Genomic DNA, 19,366 nt, shown 5'->3' with positions numbered 1-19,366 from the left:
GCTTCGAAGAGTAGCCAACCTTGAGACAGTGGGCAAATTACAGCTGAAGTGGGAAGGTCCTTTTTTGGTAATATCTTCGTCAAGACCCGGTTCCTATAGATTGAAGGATATGGACGGCAACGACATCCCTAGGTCATGGAATGCGGATGAGCTTCGGCGATATTATGTTTAATTTGATGTAATTTTTTCTATTCTTTTTTGTGGCACCCTTTTCCTTTCCAAAGGGGGAGAAAGGTTTTAAATGGGGCCACAACATGTATTTCTTCTTTTCCTTATTTCAATTCTATAAAAGTGATATCCCCCAAAAAATGTAAATGTAAATGCCAAGGGAAAAGAAAAGAAAACAGGGAGAAGCTCAAAAGTCGTTCCTAAGGGAATGCAGAGCTTACAGCGAAAAGTCAACGCTGATTCCGCTGAAAGTAAAAGGCGAAGAAGCTCCTAAGGGAGGCTTACAGCGAAAAGTCAATGCTGATTCCACTGAAAGTAAAAGGCGAAGCAGCTCCTAAGGGAGGCTTACAGCGAAAAGTCAACGCTGATACACCAAAAAGTAAACGATGAAGCTGAAAAGTGAAAGGATTTGAATCATTCCCAATATTCATCTCCACAATACATTCCATCATGTCATTTGCATTCATAAACATTCATTTAGACATATATAGAATCATCATCATACCACATAAAAAAGATAGGTGCTTCGACAATGAGGAAAGACTTCGAAAAAGGAAAATTTTCTATGCTTCGTTATGTACAAAAAGAAGGGAAGGTGTTTTTCGCCTTCGACTCAAAAAAGAAGTTTCGTCCACAACAAAGCAGATTGTACACAGATAGCGGAAACAAAATATATTACAAGGTATGTACAAATTTACATAAGTTTTTCCATAATGATATTACAAAATTCTCTCCAGAATTTTTGCAGGAAAGAATATTGTAGCAACTATCAAGCTTCAGGTCGTCATACTTCAGCTTCAGCTTTGTCATACTTCAGCTTCGTTATACTTCAGCTTCGTCATCCTATGTATATTAAAGAATAGAATAAGAAAGGTGCAAATTTCAAGGAGAAGGTAAAAGTAACAAATATAAGCTTCTTACCGGCTTAAGATGACTTCGAGCTTCGTCACCCGCCATTTTCCGCCCGCCGTTTACCCAAATCTGGGTCATAAATCTATTTCCGATACTTCGGGCTAGGCTTGGAATATCTATCAGATCTGATGATGATAAGCTGAAGTTTGGCCTATTCACAATTTTTCCGTGCGTGCAGCCAGCCTTCAGAAAAGCGGTAGCTGTGCCCCGAGAAGCTACCAGGGCGCAGAAGTCAGCATGGCCACCAATAACTTCGTCAAGAGCATCAACCTCGCCTTCAATATATTCTAATGTGCTGGGCAAGTTTTCAGCTGAAGGTGTAAATTTTTCAGAGCTGACTCCAATAGAATGAAACACATCCTTCAGCCGCTGCACGCATCGGCTGCCGAAGCTTAGGCATTTTTCTTGAAGCTCCTTCAAGGTTTTTTGTAAATTTGAATTCTTTTCCATCTCAGTTTTAAGACTTGCTTCAAGGTGTTTCTTCTCCTGCTCATATTTTTCTAGTTGTTTGAGCAATTCATTCTTTAAACTGTTATTCTCGGCTTGGACCTCAACCAAGGAGCCTTCCATAGACTGAATAACAAAGTCTTTCTTTTCCAATGCACCTTCGTGTTCTTTAGCCATGATTTCAAGGTCCTGGATGGTGAAGTCCTTCTTTTTCAAAACAGCTTCGTAATTTTCAACTTTTTTTCCAAATCTTTGATGTTAGTTTTGTTCTTCTCTTCTTCGAGATCTTGTTGCATTTTTAGAACCTTACTCAAAAGTATACTCTGCCAAAACAATCTTTGTCAGAAAACGACCTAAAAAATAAATAAATATAATAATAATAATAAAATTTGTTACCTTAAAATTAGCATAGAGCAGGCTTCCGGCGATATGGTGTCGTTGATATCTGCAGAGGTCCGCTTCTAGTTTCGGCAGGCCAACGCTTTTGGAGAGGGTTCTAACAACTTTGGCCTCGGTGCGGTTCCGAAGGCATCTTAACTTCCCTTCGTTGACCCCACCAAATAGCGTAGCCCCTGGCTTATACCCGCAAGATATGGCATATTTTTTCAGCTCTTCTTTTTTCGCGCCTGTTAGCTCTTGTCCAAGCAAATCTTGAAAGTTAAAATTTTCTTCTTCTAAAATATTGTCGATCTGCTCTTTTCCCTTTTTAGTTGCCGTGTTTACCGCAGCCACAGCAACTTCTTCTTCAGCCATTTTCAGGAGTATATTGTCAATAACTTCAAGAGTGGTTTCCAGATTTGAACCTTCCGTGGTCTCGGCTTCGGCCCCGGTAGCTTCGGCTTCGCCGGTTTCAGCTTCAGTGGTTTCCACTCTGGTGGCTTCGGCTGTGGCACCTTCGGCTTCAGCGGTCTCGGCAGAAACCATTTTTGACACTATCGCCGGTGGCGGTGTCTGATGAATCACATCTGCTATTTGAATAATTCTTCGTTTCTTCGGCAGTGCAGGACTTTCTGCTGCCGAAGCTTCTTTGTCCTTCTGAAAAAACTTCGTCAGTTCCGGCGCCAGCGGACTTAGCTTGACAGGCAAGGGTTCAGTCATTACCTTCAGAATCTCTTCTACTTCGGCAGCAGAAGGTGTCGCAGGAGTTTCTTCTTCTTGAACCAATGCTTTCGGTTCTGGAGATGCAGTTTTCCTTTTTCTTGCAGCAGCCACCTTCGGCTCAGGGCTCAGCTTTTCAGAAGTTTCCTTTTTCTTTTTGGCCACTTTGGTGCTTTCTTCGTCAACGGCGCTGGTAATTCTTTTTCTTTTCGGACCTCCAGCATCTCCGCCCAATCGACCATAATCAGGATATTCAAAGCCTATAGCATCAAGTACTCTGTTTAGCCTTCGTTTCGGCCGGGTGCCGAAGGCTGCTGTCATCAATTGGTCCTCTTTTTTAGAGTAATTTCCAAGAATTTCAGTGCTCATTATTTCGATTGTTTCGAGCCATTCTTGGCAGGGTGCCTTAAAATATTTCTTGAATTTATAATGATAGGGTAGTCGGACAAGCTCTCCCTCTTTCTTCTCTCCTTTAAGCTTCGGTATAGCCCATTCCTTCATAGTTGGAAATACTTTGAAAGCCAGAAATTCCTGCACCAAATCCCTAGTGCCAATGTGCTCTGCAATAATTCTGAATTCAGCCAACGCTGTTTGGGTTGGACCTTCTGGTGTCATATTGCACTGGGGTCGGGTTTCTCCGAAGATTAGTTCAAGCGGACTCTGTACAAGCTTCTCCTTGTCGTCATCAACTTTGATGTAGAACCATTCCGATTTCCAGCCTGCCGGCCACTTGCTTCGGTAGCTGATCACAGGAAATTTTGTAGTTTTCCGATAGGCGAAATTGTAACAACCAAAATTTTCATGAAGTCCATCCTTTCTGGCCTTGGTTTGGTAGTGTAACTCGTGTACTCGGCAGAAACCTTCGGCAAATGGCTCCACCCCTGGCTTCGGAGAGCCCAAATATAAACACTAAGCCTAACAATAGCGTTAGGAGTTAGTTGATGAAAATAGATCCTGAACTTTTTTTAGCACATCAGCAATCATCCTATTCAAAGGAAATCTCAAACCAGCTTTGAGGAAACTCTTGAAAATCACTATTTCATCTTTCTGAGGCTTCAGGGTAATTTCTTCTCCACCAAAGCGAATCAGCTTTTTCTCATCTTCGTTAAAGTAGCCCAACTTCACCATCTTTGGGAAATCAGCCTTCGAGATGGTCGACTTTCTGAAGTCCAGATGGCTAGGCTTGCTCGGTACTGCGATATTGTAATCACCGTCAGAATCAGCCTCCTCAATATCTGCTTGTTCTGCTTCAGCAGCAGGGATGTCTTTCGATGTCATCAATCCAGATCGCTTCATTGCTTCAAAGATAGGAACAGTTTCTGCACCTTCGGCTTCGTCTCCCTCGCGTTCAACTCTAGCAGTAGAGCGCACTCTGGCCATTTAATTTTGAATTTCTTGAAAAATTTCTTGGAAATTAATAACCTTTTTCTTCCGAAGCTCTTCTTCTGACGAAGCAAACACCAAACTGGAGCTTCGTTTGAATGCGAAAGTCAAGCTTCGGCTATGGTTAAAAATTTTAGCAGCAAAACAGTGCAATAGCAATGAATGCTGTGGTAACTTCACACCTACCCGTCTGTTTATATAGTGCTGCAGGTAAGAAGGTGAATCGTCAGAATTTTTACACCAGGCAAACAGTTGCTCGCACCCGCTGAACGGTGGGCCGCAAAAACCAGAATAGTGAACCTGCACGGTGGGACCGCTCTGCGCTCGGAAACTGTATCGTTTCTCGACAACGAGCTCAGGGAAGGTGTTTTTCGGACCTTCGGCTTCCTGAAGCCTAAGAGACTTTTTTCACGGATCAAGCTCGTTACGAAAAACGATCTAGCACCGTGAAGGGGCTACTTTTGGGACCATGCTTCGTCGCCGAAGGTCCTGCGGAAAGAAACAGCTTTGGCTGAAGCTGCTTGAACATGATGACGAAGACACCGTTTACAAAGCTTCGGAACTACAGCATATCCGAAGCTGAAGGGTCGAACCGACTTAAAGATAGAATGACCTTTTAACCCGTAAGGGTCTGAGTCATTGTTGTAAACTTTTATGAGGGGCATAATTGTAATTCCTCATGAGCTGTGTCCCGTGCCTATAAATAGTGAACATTATTCCTTTACTGTTCACGCATTCCTGTAATTGCTAACGCATCACTCGGGAATTATTGTTTGTCAAGGCAAAGGTATAAATGTACTTAAACGTTGTATTCAAAGATCTTAAATTCATATAATAAGATATGTGAATGATGTCATTTGTTTTCAATATATTTACCTTTAAATGTTTCATGTTTTACTTTACTTTATATTATCTTTATGAGTTTAATTACGAAGGTGAAACCTTCGTAATACTATGCTCGTGACCTTCGTCCGAAGTTCATTAAATCCTTATGGAGATAATGTTTCGGCGGACGAAGGGCATTGATATTTAACATTTTATGTTGCCTTGTTCTTAATTCATAGCATTTGAGAACAAGTCCCCAACAATTACCCTACCCCTAGCTAGCTGCCTCAGGCTACGAAGGAACAAGACCGGTGTCCCATCTAAGGTTACTCCGGTAACAGGTAATGATGGTCCCCCGCGTGCGTCCATGACGTCGGTTGCTCTCAACCCCCCTACGAAAGCAAGCAAACGTCAGCAGGATCAATGCCGTACTGCCAGCTATGCTTCTACAGGGCTCAAGGCACTTCTTCGATACCCACGTTAGCACACGTATAGGGCTCAAGGCGCTTCTCCGTCAGCCACGTTAGCACATAGTTAGACCCCATTGTACAGCTGGGCATCTCCTTGTATCTATAAAAGGGGATGTCTAGGGCCTTCCTAGGAGGTTCACGTTCACGTGGACACACGTTGACAGACGTTCAGGTTCACATGTTGACAGACGTTGACGACGTGGACACACGTTGACATAGAGGGAGGCAGGGCAGATGAGATAGGCAGAGACGGACGCACGCAGGGACTCTCTATCTCTCTCGCTCTCGCTCTCGCTCTCTCGCAACGCTTGTAACCCCTACTACGAGCACCCCGGTGCAGGATAACATAAGCCTCATTTCCCTCTTGTGTTCCATCTTGCATCAACCCATCTGGGCAGGGGCACGCAGCAACAAATTCACTGGTCGGTTGACGGTCCTCGCGGGTCCGAAACGCCGACACCTGCGGATACATATATTAGAAAACTTAACAGCACAGTACCACAAGCAACTAAGTTCACAAAGCTGCATTTGTTAGACAATACGATATAAGGAATAGTTGTACTCATCACTGAAAACTGAGGAAATGATTTGAACGTGTGCAACAATCATAACAAAGGAACTTTTGTTCACAAAAATTCTAGGAATTGTAACTGAGTTGACACCTCACATATAAGATGATGTAGGTTTAATTAAGAATACAGCCAATCGCCCAAGCCAATACGGCAACACTACCCATGACTTCACTCACGAACATGAACAGGCGAATGAGAACAGTCGGTACTCCATAGGGACAGGAACAGGCAATGCCCATGACTAATACAGAGCCAACAGGTTACATGCAACAGCGACACTTCACATGGGCACCAGACAACAAGGCGACATCATCATAGGCTGTCACTTGCACAGGCGCCAACAACACTTCACTTGCACAACAACTTCACACTTGAATACTTGATCTTGGTCACTTGGATAGACAACAACAGACAACACTTGGGCACCAGACAACAAAGCAAAGAAATTAAGGAAATGTAAGTATTTAGTAGTTAATCAAAGCAAATAAAATGATACTAAAAAATATTATTACCTTGGCTCAACGTCGAGCCATAAACTTCAAATCTATCAACTTATCAACAATCTGGTTCATCCTAAAAAATAGTGAATATAAGTATTTAGTCAAAGGAAACAAATGAATGCTAAAAATTCACTATTACCATTTGTTCCTTTTCATCCTCCAAACAAATTGTTAGTGCATTTATAAAAAAAGATTGATCACCTAACATGTCTGCACGAGACCAAGCTTACATACACATCAAACCTTCAACTGTTTTTGGTGCAAGTCTACTTTGATGTGGGCTAATTACCCTCCCTCCAATACTAAAAGCAGATTCTGATGCCACTGTTGTTAGAGGTATTGTCATGATATCCTGAGCAATTTTTCTAAGAGTTGGATACTTCACTCATGCATGTTGCCACCAAGTAATGATGTCAAGCTCTTGAGTTCTTGGTAGTGTTGGCTCTTCCAAATACAAACATAATTCAGTGCACATATAGGTTGAAGATGATTCTGGTTCCTCAGACAAGAACTTATCAAATATGCCAAACATAAGGTCATCACCTTCATTAAGGGCAACATTCTTAGTAGCTGCACCTACACCATCAGTTGTTGCCACACCCTCCATAGATACTTGGTACTCCAATACAAGCTCATACAACTAACTCCGAACTCTAGACAACTCACTACTTTTGATTGGACTCTCTTCCCCATAAATGGTGCTATAGAAAGCTTTCATGAATTTCAATTTGTACCTAGGATCCAAAACATTATCTACTTCCATAAGGCCACCTGCGTAGACGTACCAATAGCACAGCCACTGTCACTGACATTGTTTGAGGCCATCCCCATCCTCCTCGCTGTAGCACCATGTCCACGTGAGGACAATGGTGGACGAGAAGTGTGGCAGAACCTCCCAAGTTATTGGGCCCACATGCACCTGCCCTTGTCTCAAGGACCTCAGACGACTATGCATGTGCACTAGATAACTTAACAGGATCCGTCCGAGTGTCCCATGGACCCCGGATAAACCACTTACAACCAGGATCGCAAGATTAAGTAAACACAAATCACACACCAACATTTTGCAGTGGAATTTCTTTATTACAAAAAGTTATAGATTACAACAAATTTACATTATATTTATCGGAGTGATTACAAAAGTGATTCAAAGAAATAAACTTTGAAATGTTATAAATTATTTATAAGTTTGAAATATATGCTAGCTCAATGACAATCCTCAATAAGAAGCATAGAAGAGCTACTTTAACCTATAAGAAGGTCGTGCCCACCGGCGCTTAACACCATCCACAACAACACAAATCTAGTACCTGCAACAACATGGGTTCGAAAACCTTGAGTACGGAGTGTACTTTCGCAAGTCTTACTCGACTAAGGAAAAAGACTCTCAAGGATATGCTGGATTTGGGAATCAAGGAAAGGCTTTTAGCAAGAATCAACATTAATAGTTTGCAGAAAGCTTACTAAAATGACTCCTTACTTTCAACATTTTAATGCTAGATTAAGTATTAATAGACCTTGTTGGCTTCTAGTCTAATTTCATCATCACATTAATCCATACAACATGATTTTTGCTCATTATGATTCCATCCATGACTTAGATTGCAGGTCAATGACCAAGTCTTCATATCCGAGAAGTAACGGCGATCCGAATCGATTAATACCCAGCTGGGGATCTCCAACCACACGACATATGTAGCACTTAACCCTTGCATATGTCAACTCGCCACCGGGTTTCTCAAGACCAGAATGGGTTCACGCCAACCGAGAGCACAGATACTCCACCGTCCAGCCTCTTGCCATGGAGGGTACACGCTACTCTCGCTATCTCTCCACTCCCATTGTGTGGTGGCCTTTCTGGTATTGGTCTGATCGAGGCAAAGCTTACCCATGACGAGACATATGGCCAATTAAAAGGTCCTCGGTCAGCAGGCCTACATTCCCTATAATCCTAATAAACCTGGGTAGAACATCACCTGTTCCTAGCCCAAGTCTCGATTTAAGTACTTCCATCCTTAGGATTGTTTGTCTTCCTTAGGATGATTAAAACATCATAGGGAACCTTGCATTAGATCTCCCAATGATCCCGGTGAAAATATTCTTGTAGGTAGAGCCATCCTTCCTCAGGATAAACCTGAGCTAGGCATTAGTTCAAAGGACAAACTCTATCTACAAGATTTACCTCTAGGCAGGGCTAAGCAATTTTGTAAATCATATTTGATACTTCACCAAAAGTATCTATAAAAGGAATAGATTTCAATGTAGCCAATGCATCAAATGGTTTCTATCGGCGTTTCGACCCTGGGGGGTCCCTAGACCGACGAGTAAAAATGTCGCTGCGTGTCCTAGCCCAGATGGGTTGGCATGAGATGGAACACAAGGGGGGAAGAACGCGGCTCGTGTTATCCTGCGCCAAGGGGGGATGCGCTTGCAGTAGGGGTTACAAGCGTTCGCGAGGGAGAGAGAGCGAGCTTGCTCGTCGGCCCGTGCTCCCGCGCGACCACCCTTGCGTATGAGGGCCCTGGCCCTTCCTTTTATAGATGCAAGGAGAGGGTCCAGGTGTACAATGGGGGGGTAGCAATACGCTAACGTGTCCGACAGAGAGGAGCCAGAGCCCTATGTACATGCCAACGTGGCTGTCGGAGAGGTGCTAGAGCCGTGTGTACGTGGTGTCATGGCCGTCGGAGGAGCGTTTGAGCCCTGTAGAAGCACAGCTGTCTGGGCTGCTGGGACCTTGCTGACGTCTCCTTGTTTCCGTATGGGGCTAAGAACTGCCGTCGTCATGGACGCACGCGGGGAGCCATCATTACTTGTTACCGGGGCGAGCCTGGATGGGACGCCGGTCTTGTTCCCCCGTAGCCTGAGCTAGCTAGGGGTAGGGTAATGATGTATCCTCCGTGGCACGGTCGGTCCGAGCCCAAGGTCGGGCGAGGCGGAGACTCCTCCTGAGGCCGAGGTCAGGCGAGGACGCGATTCCTCCCGAGGTCGAGGTGAGGCCGAGCCCTAGGGTCGGGCGAGGCGGAGACCACCTTCTGAGGCCGAGGGTGAGGCCGAGCCCTGGGGTCAGGCGAGGCGGAGGCCACCTTCCGATGCTGAGGGTGAGGTCGAGCCCTGGGGTCGGGCGAGGCGGAGACCTCCTCCTGAGGCCGAGGCCCAAGGTCAGGCGAGGCGGAGCTTCCTGTTGCACCTGAGGCTGGACTTAGCTTTTGTCAGCCTTACCCTGGCGAGTGGCACAACAGTCGGAGAGGGGCGAGCGACGTTGCTTTCCTGTTAGGTCGGTCAGTGGAAGGGCGAAGTGACTGCGGTCACTTCGACCTTGCCGACTGAGGCGCGTGTGTCAGGATAAGGTGTCAGGCGATCCTCGCATTGAATGCGCCTGCGATGCGATCGGTTGGTGAGGCGATTTGGCCAAGGTTGCTTCACAACGAAGCCTGCCCGAGCTGGGCTTCGGGCGAGTTGAGGGCGCGCCTGTTGCTTGAGGAGGCCCTCGGGCGAGGCGTGAATTCGCCTGGACTACTGTTCCCGCCCGACGCTAGGCTCGGGCGAGGCGAGATCGCGTCCCTTGAGTATACGAAGCCTTGGCCTGAATTGCGCCCATCAGTCTCTGCAGCTTGTGCTGATGGCGATTACCAGCCGTGTTTAGGAGTGTTGGGGGTACCCCTAATTACGGTACCCGACAGTAGCCCCCGAGCCTCAAAGGGAGTGTTGGTACTCGCTTGGAGGCTTTGTCGCGCTTTTTTGCAAGGGGACCGGCCCTTCTCGGTTACACTTTGTTCCGGTGGGTGCGTGCGAGCGCACCCGCCGGGTGTAGCCCCCGAGGCCTCGGAGGAGTGGTTTGACTCCTCTGAGGTCTTAATGCCTTTCGTGATGCCTCGGCCAGTCTGGTTGTTCCCTCATGCAATCTGATCGTAGCCCGGGTGCATGGTCAGATTCCGAGTTTTCAGGCTGGTTTGTTGACGCTGTCAACGGTTTGGTCGTAGCCGGGTTTGCGAGAGCAACCTCCGAGCCTCTGCACGGAGCAAGAGGATGATCAAGGACTGACTCGACTTTTATCATACGCCCCTTCGTCACCTTTCCGCAAGGAGGAAAGGGGGGAAAACACCATGTTGCCCTCGGAGGGCACCAAACATGGTGTCTCCAGTGAGTTGCTAACGGGTGATCCGAGTGGACGCTCGTGCCCCGTTTGATAAGGGTCGGCTGGTGGCCCAGAGGCACGCTCCAAAAGTACCTGCAGGTGATTTGCCAGACCCGGTCCCGTTCGATAGGGTCCGAGGGCTCGATGCCTCCCTCCGATGGGATTCCGTTACAAAATCGCTCCTGCTGGTCTCGGAAATGTCCTAGGGTACCTCGAGAGCGTAGCCCGAGCCTCGGCCATGTATCAGACGTACCCAGAGTCATCCCTCGCTCTGCGTGCTCTGGGGCGGCTGTCGAACCCTTCCGAGGGGCCAGCCTTCGAACCCCTAATCAGTAGTGGGCGCGGAGCCCGAGTGCTCTGAAACGGCTGTCGAAACCTTCCGAGGGACCAGCATTCGAACCTCTGATCAGTAATGAGCCTGAAGCCCGAGTGCTCTGGGGCGGCTGTCGAACCCTTCTGAGGGGCCAGCCTTCGAACCCCTGATCAGTAGGAGGGCTCGGGGCCCGCTTCCTTCGCGGAGAAGGATCCCTTTCAAAATATCCCCTTTCCCGGTCCCTGTAGCAAGAGAGAGAAAGGGGAAGAAGAAAAGGATATTAATTTAAACGGTGTGGCGCACCTTTTTTGACGCGGTCATCATGGCGGAGGTGAAACGTCGCCCGCTTCGCCTGCCAAAGGTGTCGCTTGCCCTACCGCGAAGTTAATGCGATGGGACGGGTGGTTCGCGGGGCGGTCGTTGCGCGAGCCGTTCGAGGGATGGAACACGAGCGCGTCGTCTTCACGCCGTGGGAGAGGGCTCCCCTGCTGCTCCAGGAGGGGAAGTGAGCCTGCAGACGATTTGACTACTACTTCCGCTCGCCTGCTGCCGCCATTACTGCTGGCCCACTTTTGGCCATATCGACCGTTGCGCCTTCTCCCACGGCTGACTGACCCATGACCGATGTGCCGATTGGCACTGTTGGGCCATGCGCAGGGTTGCCTCGAGTCACGGCACTGGTTCCGCAGTCGAGAAGGCGCGACATTGGCGCAAGTGGCGGTGCAGTTTCTCGCACGTAGTAACCGGCGCGTCGGTTACATGACGTGTTGGCCTGGGCCTCCATGCTGGATGCGCCGAAGTCGAAGGGGTACGTCCCCGTGGTGCGGTTGCACGCCACCTGCATGGCGGTCCGCCCTTTCAACCGCTGGTTTCGGCGAGGACGGAGGAGTGCTTGTAACCGCGGGGCGGTTACACGCTCCGCGCGCGGCGGTTTGGCTTCTTCTGTTCTAGGCCAGCTTGCATGACGTGTGGGACCCAGCCCCCGTGTCATAGGGGGAGGACCCTGGAGCACGTCGGTGAAGACTTAGTCTGCGACGCCTGAGGACGCGAGTGGGGAGAGCCGCCTTTAAAAAGGGATCGACCCCCCGGGTGGTAGCCATGCCTTCGCACTCCCCTCATGCATCGCGTCCTTCCACCTTCTGAGCCCCCGGACGGGGAGCGCCCGCGTTGCCTTCGTCTTGTTGTTGGAGGAGCGCAACCTCACGGAGGTGGGCACCCTTCAGCCATCGCTCGGCTTCAAGGATTTTCATCAGGTAGCCCGGCTGCATTCCCTCACCAATGGTCACCCAGGATGGTGACCACCAGTTCGTTGGTGGGGAGAAGCAAGCCGGGCTGCGGGCTCTGCCCCGCCCTCAGCTTCAAGGATCTTCATCATCCTTGCTGTGGCGGGGGGCGAGCTGAGCCGGAGTTCTACCTTCCGCATGGGCCAGCGGGCCACCTCTTCCTTCAACATTCAGGGGAGAGGGTGCTCACCGGCCTAGCGGAGGGGGCGGACTTCGACAACATGGGGCCGGCCGGTCGCAAGCGTCGTCAGGTCCAGCATGCCTGGCTCGTTGGCTCAGCTGGCTCTGGCGCTGCTTCCGGTGCCACCTCCCACCGCTGGGGCGGAGCGTGGCTGTCCGCCCACCGTACGGGCGGCTGTTGCGCCGTGCGCCGTCCAAGACGTCGCACACCGCTAGGGCGGCGTTCGTGTTCTCGGATTGTCCTGTCCTCACTCCGGCACGACGCCTCCGCGCGGAGGTCAGTGCCTGCCTTTCCGCGAGTACTTGAGTGGGGATCTACCGGTGTAGGCTGGGGCGGCCGCCATTTCGTTGGCGTAGCGCCGACGCGCAGGTGGCCGCTGTCGTCGATGCTGGAGGTGGTGGTCACCAGAGGAGGTTTCTCCGCCGACAAGACTGTCGGCGCCACCTGCGGTCGGAACTCCGGCTCTTTGGCTTTGATAGCTTGTCCTCGCCCCTCGAGTGGGGACGTGGGCGAGGGCCTTGCCACAGCAGCGTCTGCCCTAAGGTCATCGCTGCTGCTGTTTAGCCGCACGGAGCGGAGGTCGTTGTCGCTGCTGGTGCAGCGGTCGGCGGTGAGCCACCTGGAGTTTGTCGTCCCGCAGGCCCTCCGATGTGGAGGTTGTTCATACCCGCGAAAGTGGAACCGGAGTTCCGTTTGTGATGGCACCTTGAGTGCCGATGTTTGTTCATTATGGCTGTCGAGGCCTGAACATCTAGGTATTTGAGTGCAATACCGTGTTTCTTCCTCATTTCGAGCACTAGGACTCGCCTGTCGGTTAGCTGAACCGCTTAACCGAGCATGAGTTGCCCTGTGTGGAAGGTGACGAGTGAGGTATCCGTATCCCAGAGGCGTAGGAGTCCCTCGGCTCGGTCGGCCTTGCCGCATAAGGCTTCCCTTGCTCAGTTATAGAACCCTCGGCTACTCTGCGATGAGCCGGAGCCGGAGGCAGCGGTGTCAGCGTGGACAGAGGCGGAGTCGGCTCGAGAAGAAGCTTCGTCAGCCCAGGAGCACGTGGCCTCCCTTGCCGAGGAGGTGCAGCAGCGGCAGCTGGAGCTTGGCCAGGTCGCTCGCTAGCGGGACCAACCCCGGAGTCACGCTGCCGAGGCTGTGAGCTGGGCTGATGTCCTCGGGGGACAGCTGGCTGAGGCTACGGAGCGGCCGGTCGAGGTGTCTGCCCGAGCCGGGACACTTGCGGAGACCTTGGCTATGATGGCCCGAGCGTGGTGCTGGCGTCCTCCTTCGAGGTGGAGATCCTTCCGCCTGTGTCGTCGTCCGAGGTCGGGCCAGATTCCGCCGAAGGTGGAGACGACGCCGAGGGTGCTGCTGCTCCCTCTGTTGATGTCTGAACCTGTAGGGACAGTTTGTCTGTAGTATGCGTATGTTTTTTGCGGCCACCGAGGCCCAAACATATTATTGTTGTGTTATAAAGTTGTGTTTCCTTTCCTCTTGTTTTGAGTATCAGGACTTGTTCGTCGGTAGCAGAATTGTTTATCCGAGCGAGAGTTACTTTTCGTGGGAGGTGATGAGTGAGGTATCCGTATCCCAGAGGCGTAGGAGTCCCTCGGCTCGGTCGGCCTCGCCGCTTACGTGCACTCTTACTCGTTTGTAGGATCCTGTCATCGATATAGTCGAGAAGGCACGAAAATCGTTCTGGCAGAAAAGTTTTCGAGCGTTAAGACTTGTTCGGCAGCAGAATCGCTTATCTGAGCGTGAGTTACTTATCACGGAAGGTGATGAGTGAGGTATCCGTATCCCAGAGGCGTAGGAATCCCTCGGCTCGATCGGCCTTGCCGCTTACGTGTACTCCGTCATTTTCAGGATCCCGCTATCGAAGGAGTCGAAAAGCGCGAAAGATGCTCTGGCAGAAAGACTTTTTCCGAGGAAAATTTTGACGCAGAGGGGGTTCCCCCCTTCTAGCCCCCGAGGGAGGGTCGGGTTTTGCTGAGGCAAGGCAGACCCTTCCTTGATGGTTTGACTTTATTTGTGTATGTAAAGAGAACGGGGTATATGAACGACTTGAAAACATCTTAAGGGTAAAAGCGACCTAGCTGTCGGATGTTCCAAGTGTTGTTGTAGACCTCGCCTTGATTGTTGGCCAGCTTGTATGTTCCGGGCTTCAAAATCTTGGCGATGATGAATGGCCCCTCCCAGGGAGGAGTAAGCTTGTTGCGCCCTCGGGCGTCCTGCCGTAGCTGAAGTACCAAGTCTCCCACCTGGAAGTCTCGGGGCCAAACCCCTTGGGCGTGGTAGCATCGCAGAGACTGCTGATACCGCTCCGAGTGTAGTAAGGCCATGTCCCGAGCCTCTCCCAGCTGGTCCAGCGAGTCTTCTCGGCTGGTCTGGTTGCTTCGGTCGTCGTACGCCTTTGTCCTCGGGGAACCGTATTCTAAGTCTGTGGACTTTCGGAACCCTGGACTTTCGTAACAGTGACCGGGGCAGAGATTATGGCGGCAAGACTCACCAGCGGCGAAATAGCTCTGGTGAAGTGGTCGATGACGTTGGGGAGGTCGCGATGGTCACGTCGATGTGCGGGTCGGCGTCGGGGATGGCCGGAGTTGGTCGGACCTTGTGCGCAGGCGGGGGAGCTCGTCGGCGGTGAGGATTCCAGCCTAATCACGGCGGGATAGCTCAATCCAGTGAGTTGGGGAGCTTCATGGGAGGTCAGGGAGGTTGTAGGCGCAAGTAATTGGAAAATGGTTTACCTGGTAGCCCGGTCTACATGCGGTGGCGGGCGGCCAAAGTCCAGCGAGGTTACGCTCGCTTCTCCGGCGAGGCAGGGTCTCGGCTCAAGCTTGGGAAAGCTTCACAGCTTCACGGGGAAGCCGTCCAAGGGCTCGGGCGAGGCTAAGGGTCAACGGGAATGGCTGGCCACGGCGGCCGTGCTCGGGCAGTGGTGGCGGGCGGTGGTGCTTGCCTTCCACGATGAACTCCGGTGATCACTGGCTCGGGTGGGGCTTTGGGTGCACAAGTGGAGACGACTAAGGCCTCCGTAACGGTCAGTTGGTGGAGTCCGAATGAGTTGCAGGTGAAGACCCTAAGCAACAGTCGGTTGGTGAAGGCAAGTGTCCCTTGACCCATCTATGTCCTATACATTTTATAATTCACTCCCCGCATTTACACAGTTTGTACCTAAGGATTGACTAGCTTTTGTTTATCTTGTCCTTGTTTACCTATTTTTGTTGGTTTATTTTGGTTTAGCTATATGCTAGTGCTTTACATTAATCAATGAACATGATGAGATTATCTATGATACGTTGTTTTCCCTTTTGATTATGATGATGGTACTGTGACATTTAAGGGGACTCGAGCTGTTTCTCGAGTGCCTCTCCGTAAGGACTGGTTCGTTGGATGACCGCCCGGGAAAACAGTGCAACCATGAGGGTGGAGTGGGACGCCCTTAGCTGAGTAATTAGAGGAACTGGGGTGTAGTTCGCTTCGTTGTTGTGCCGTTAATGTGGCTCAGTGTATGCGGCTCGCTCTGCCAAGGTTGGTTCGCCCCTTGGGGAGGAGTGCGGTGCATTTAGGAAACCTAACGGGCGGCTACAACCCCAGGGAATCTTTGTAAAGTCTACGTAGTGAGACCCTGCCTATTCACCTTGGTAGTGTTTAAGGGTTTGATCGGCCTGAGGCAAGAGGGAATCATGGCTTGTGGGTAAAGTGCGCAACCTCTGTAGAGTGTTATGAAACAGATATATCAGCCATGCTCGCGGTTATGAGCGGCCAAGGGAGCTCCATTGATTAGAGATACTTGATCAGAGATGCATGGTTTACAGGTGGTGATGAGGAGGATGGTTATGATTATGCTTATGGTAATGGTAAGTGGTATTCTTTCCGTTTGGAAAGGGTACTTTGGGTTAATAACTTGGGTTAATGCTAAAACCTGGCTTTCTACTAGTAATAATAACCTGACCAACTAAAAGCAACTGCTTGACTTAACTCCACATAAAGCTAGTCCACTACAGCCAAACGGGACATATTGCTGAGTATGTTGATGTGTACTCACCATTGCTTTACACACCAAACCTCCCAGGTTGTCCGTGTTGGAACCACTGCTTAGGTGAAGATGAAGTCGTGGAGGAGGACTTCCAGGAGTTCCAAGAGTACGATGAGTTCTAGGCGTGGGTTAGCGGCAAACCCCTAGTCGGCTACCTATGTAGGCCGTGTGTATCTACATTTCTTTTTCGCACTTTGATTATTGTTAAAGACTATGTGGATGTCTTGGACATCATGATGTAATCGACTATTATTACCCTTTTATGCTATTATTTGAGCACTGTGTGATGATGTCCAGTTATGTAGCTGATGTGCACGTGAATTGCTGATCCTGGCACGTACATGGTTCACATTCGGTTTGCCTTCTAAAACTGGGTGTGACAACAATCTACCCTCGTGTCATGATGGAGGTAAACCTATTGCAGCTTGGTCTTTTAGGATACTATTGCAGAATGGACCTCTAGACTCAATGGCCTCTTTGGTACAATACCCCATCTATCACGGATGCCTCGAGACGAGCACGGGTTGATACATAGCCACTCAGTATTGACATGAAACACTCATACGTCCACAATTCATGCAAATACATGAGACCCAATGCCTCTATTTGTGGCACCAAGTGCACCATAAGGTGCACCATAATATCAAAGAATGGTGGAGGGAAACGCATCTCAAACTGTGATATTGTCCCCACTAAGAATTCCTAAAGAGATGCTAACTCATCACGATTAATTACCTTTTATGAAATCCCATTGAAAAAGTAGCACAACCGTGTGATTGCCATCTTTAAGAACAAAGGATTTATAGCCCTAATGGCAATACCTAGGAATGTAGTCAGCACGACATAAAAATCATGTGAGTTGTAGTTGGTGACTGACAGGTCTTTCATTGACACAATACTCTGTATGCTAGAGCAGAATCCGAATGTGACTTTCAAATTCTTGAGCCAAACACACATCGCATGTTTCTCATCTACATTGAGACTGTAGCTTGTTGCTGGGAGATGGTACTTCCCATTTTCTTAAAAAATAGGATGTAGTTCTTTTTTTATACCTAAATTTACCAAGTCCATGCGTGAATTGAGCCATTCTTTTGTTTTGCCCTTTATGTCTAGCAAGGTGCCAATTATTCTTTCAAACACGTTCTTCTGAACGTGCATACCATCAATTGTGTGTCGCACATCTAACTCTTTCTAGTAAGGCAAATAGTCGAAGAAAATAGACTTCTTGAATGTAACTGTAACACCCCTAGTGTTACAAGAACTAAAACTTGGGCATAACATCATATGCATTGACATTTCATTATGTACGTTACACCTAGAGTGCATCCATAAGGCTAAAAGTTCAAAACAAGTGTGATGTGATGGCTTGAAATGAATCCTTAACCCTAGGATAGGGTACTTAACCAAGGGATAGAGGTATGTGGGTGTGTGTGATACCAAATTGAGTATTATCTCAAAAGTTAGTGGAAATGTTCATAAGAGACTAAGCTTGATGGATTTGAGTGGCACATAAACCCTAGAGCACTCAAAACTCTAATAAGAACCGTAGAAACCCTAATTTGTGCCCTATAAGGTGATTTCAATTTCAATACACTTTTGGACCAAAGTGCATATATCAAAGTAGTAGAGCATCAAAAACTAAGCAACTTTTACATTGGAAGAGTTTCAAGTGTAGTGGAACAAATTGGAGTAATTTGAAAAAAGCCCCAAGAGCACCCATATGGCTAACTCTGAAATCAGTGTGATCAGGCCAAGTTTATGCCCTTATATCTCTTAATCCATGAAGATTTTGCCCCAAGTCATTACAACAAATTGGTAGAGCCATGTTAGTAGTTCAAGTATGATTAAGTGACTAAGCCTTGGAGCTACATGGAAATGGAAGAAAAATGGACTTGAAGTTGGACGGTCAGTCAACTCCAATGCTGAAATTTGAGTGTCAATGAACTGGGATGAACTTTGAGATCGATTTTGCATAGGATCCAGTGGATGTTTGATTGAGGGTGTTATAACAAAATTAAAGCTAGTTTATAGAAGAACAAGTTTGCTACGAACAGATTAGTGGGTTGCCACACGAAAATTAGAGAATGAGGCCCTGCAAGTTGCTCTGTCAGAACCACTGAATTGGATCGCGATGGTACAGTAAATGAATAAAAATCCAGATTCAGTGAACTCGCCGCTGGTGATCTCTGCATGTGGATTCGTGTCGGCCGCTGTGATTTGTGCACGGCGCGGCGTGGATATTACCGGACCAGTGAAAAGATCTTGACCGCGGATGAGATTGTGAGCTGGCCGTCATACCCACTTGCCCCGCGACCGGTCGAGATGCCATCGCTGGAGTTTGCCGCTTGCCGCAAGGATGCCACGTATTTTGAGGCGTTACCACGTCACAGTAGATCGCAGTAGATAGCCCATCTGCCGCCTGAGCCTTTGCCCCGATGAGCGCCACGGTAGTTATGCTCTGGTGACTCACCTCCTCTCCAACCTCCAGCTCATCCCATCCCAAATTCGCGAAATACTCAAGCGATCGCTATAAATTGACTATTCGGCCTGCTACGTTATCTCGTTACGAACCCAGTACACTGCTCCTCACCGCCGATTAACCACCACAGCCCCCGAATTTGGAATTTCCCCCAAATTGGTCATCTACGCCGCCGTGAGACACCGCGTCGTGGCCAGTGACCCACAAGTCCGTTCGCGTCCATCTCGTTCGTGTTTTTACACCCTCTTGCGCTTGTGATGCTCATCGGCTCCACCGTATGAACTCTACCGCGTCGTAGCATCATGAACGGGACTGTATTACCCGGGAACGCCGACGCGGACATGGCTTCCGTCGACCGGTCGTTCCAGGGTGTTTCTATCCAAGTTCACGCAAACAAAGTAGTTCTAGCAAGCCACTTACTCTTTCCTAGGCGCTTGATTGAACGCTACCAGTTCATGTAACCCAGAACGGGTTCACCGGAGCATTTGTTCCGCGGTCGTCGCGGACTAGCATGAATAAGTGACGGACTAGTCAAATTAAGTATAGAGAGATGTTCGGATAGCATCA

The 19,366-nt window shown here is 49.0% G+C and overlaps 1 pseudogene; it reads right to left on the bottom strand.

The window, feature by feature from the left end:
• The window catches only part of LOC103633970 (probable aspartyl protease At4g16563), a 40,108-nt pseudogene extending 20,966 nt beyond the window's left edge, over nucleotides 1-19,142 (bottom strand).
• Nucleotides 19,143-19,366: the final 224 nt, after the last annotated feature.

This window comes from Zea mays, chromosome 7 (genome assembly GCF_902167145.1).
Source record: "Zea mays cultivar B73 chromosome 7, Zm-B73-REFERENCE-NAM-5.0, whole genome shotgun sequence".
In the NCBI taxonomy this organism is placed as follows: domain Eukaryota; kingdom Viridiplantae; phylum Streptophyta; class Magnoliopsida; order Poales; family Poaceae; genus Zea; species Zea mays.
Note: the sequence above shows the minus strand (reverse complement) of the source record. Positions and strands in the feature narration are given on the sequence as shown.